Here is a 2,733-nt window from a genome sequence, read left to right on the forward strand (position 1 = left end):
TCAAGTGCCAGTTTCTTTGTAGCACTGAGGAATGAGCATTTTTGTTTCCAGCAGGTAGAACATAGTCTGCAAAATACTTCTAGAATTCAAGGTACCTGTGAAAAGAATGATACACAGAAGAAAGCTTTTAAAACAGAAGGCTTAAAATCCTGTGTATTTAAAGAGAGAGGAACAAAAATTTCCAAGAAGGATGTATTAAAATTGTTGATTTCTTACATTATGAAGGAAGACCTACCCTCAAAACATATCCAAGTTCACATAATTCACAATCACACAGAATTTTAGGGTCAAAAAAATGAGCATCTCTGGTTACCCAACCATATGCCTTATAGAACAAACAGGAAAAAATGGAGAAAGAAGACAGATGTTTCCAAATTGAATCAACTTACTTACAAACATAATTTTTAAAATATCTGTAAAGTTTCCTCAAGGCAAAATAATCAGATTAAACAATTGGCTCTTCACTACAGCATGTTAAGTAAATCATAGAGCTACCAGGATGATGTCTTTGGATTACCGCCCAGGTACTATTGCATACAGATCAGAAAAAACAGCCACCAATAGGAAAGAATTTGGGTGCTCAATTTGTCAGCACTTATGCTAAAATTGAAATGTTACTGAATAAATTAGCATGGCCTCTGCACAAGGATGACATTAAACTTTGTGAAGCGTTACATGTTTTGGGGAATGGATAGTTATTAATGGGTATGAAGTTTCAGTTTTGCAAGATTCGAAAGTTCTGGAGATGGATGTTGGTCATGGGTGCACAACAATATGAATGTGTACTTAATGTCACAGAACTATACATTTAACAGTTTAAACAGTAAATGCTGTAGTATCATGCAAGGTGTCAGAATTGAAATGGAGTAACTTGTGCCAAACCCTAACAAAAGTAAGCAAGAAAAACAGTGAGAGAGAGAGAGAGAGAGAGAGAGAGAGAGAGAGATAAAGAAAGAAACAGAAACCCAAGAGGCTGAGAAGGGAGAACTCATACAAACATGCCTGTGGGAAAAAAAAAAATCTATTACAAAGACCCTGAAGGGTTCTTAAGCACATATGCCTATAACAAGAATGTTTGCCAAGGACTTTATAAACTGCAGTTTGCCATGTGAGTCACAAGGACAGCTAACTGGATGCACAAGAATACTTGCAAGACACACTCTCCACTAATGAACTGACGTCAACTCCTGCAATAAGCCCCTGTACCCAATGTTCTCTATTTCAAAACAAATTACATATACTTTTTTCATTTGCCTTTAAAAGCTTCCCCTTGCCTTAACCCCGTTGGATATACTTAACAATCTTCATGGCCCTTATAGCCTAGATTTGCAAATCTGCTACACATTCCTGAATAAACTCATTAACTTGAGGGAATCTCTGTGTTACTTAGGATGACAATACATATTTTTTTTACCACAATAACACAATTTTTAAAAAGGATTTGGGAAATATGAAAATGGTCCATTTCTTCCCAAAATGACTTTTCTAACTTAATTCCAGGTTTGCGAAATTTTCGTTTGCATGATTTATTTCCTTGAGTTAAAAAAAACACCTAGTTTGCTCTTTTAAAATTAAACATATTTTTAGGCAATTATAGATGCACATGCAGCTGTGAGAAATAATATGGAGAGATCTCATGTACACATTACCCCATTTTCCTGGTAATAACAACTTGGAAAACTATTGTACAATACTATCACCCACGACACTAAAATCAATAGTCAAAATACAGAACATTTCCATCACATAAGGATCCTTTATGTCACCATTTTATTTTCATACCCAGTTCCCACTTGGCCCTGCCCTCTCTTTAACCCCTGGAAGCCACTAATCTCTTCTCCATCTCTATAATTTTGTAGTTTCAAGAATATTATATAAGTAGAATCTTATAGTATGGAAACTTTTGGAATTGCCTTTTTTATTATTCAGCATGATTATCTGGAAATTTATCCAGGCGGTTATGTGTATCAATATTTGGTTTCTTTTTATTGCAGAGTAGTATTTCATGATATAGATGTATTACAGTTTGTTTAACCATTCACTTGTTAAAGAACATAAGCATAGTTTCCAGATTTGAGCTATTATGAATAAAGGTGCTATAAACATTCATGTACAGGTATTTGTGTGAGCTACATTTTTATTTTTTCTAGAATAAATGCCCTGAAATGCACTTGGTGGGTCATATGGTAATTGTATACTTAGTTTTATAAGACACTGATGAACTGTTTTGCAGACTAACTGTACCATTTACATTCCAAGCAGCAGTGTGTGGATGATCCATTTGTCTGCATTCTTGTCAGCATTCAATGTTGTCCCTTCTTCAATTAATTACTTTTTTTAGGCATTCTTATGCATGGGTAGCGATATCTCATTGAGGTTTTAATTGCCATTGGCCTAATGGCTAATGATGTTGAGCATCTTTTCATATGCCATTGTGTATTTTGATGACATTTCTCTGCACTTAATTTGCCCATTTTCTAATTAGATTTTTGTAATTTTGTTTAGCTTTGACAGTTCTTTATATAGTCTAGATATTGTTAGATATGTTGGATGTTTTGTTTACATATCTTTTCTCCTACAATGTAGCTTGTTTTTTTATCATCTTAACAGGATATTTCATAGAGAAAACATTTTTTAAATTTAACGAAGTCTAACTTATCAGTATTTCTTTTTGTAAATTATGTCTTTTGCTGTCAAGTCAAAAAACCCTTTTCCTAACTCTAGATTTTGACA

General features: G+C 33.9%; 1 non-coding gene across 1 annotated transcript; it reads left to right on the forward strand.

Moving 5' to 3' along the window:
• Positions 1 to 576: 576 nt before the first annotated feature.
• On the forward strand, positions 577 to 683 carry LOC119467778. The gene has a single exon (XR_005196400.1). It is a non-coding gene; the product is annotated as a U6 spliceosomal RNA (small nuclear RNA).
• The last annotated feature ends 2,050 nt before the right edge of the window (positions 684 to 2,733 follow it).

The sequence above is a fragment of the Cebus imitator genome, unplaced genomic scaffold (genome assembly GCF_001604975.1).
Source record: "Cebus imitator isolate Cc_AM_T3 unplaced genomic scaffold, Cebus_imitator-1.0 Scaffold330, whole genome shotgun sequence".
Taxonomy (NCBI): Eukaryota; Metazoa; Chordata; class Mammalia; order Primates; family Cebidae; genus Cebus; species Cebus imitator.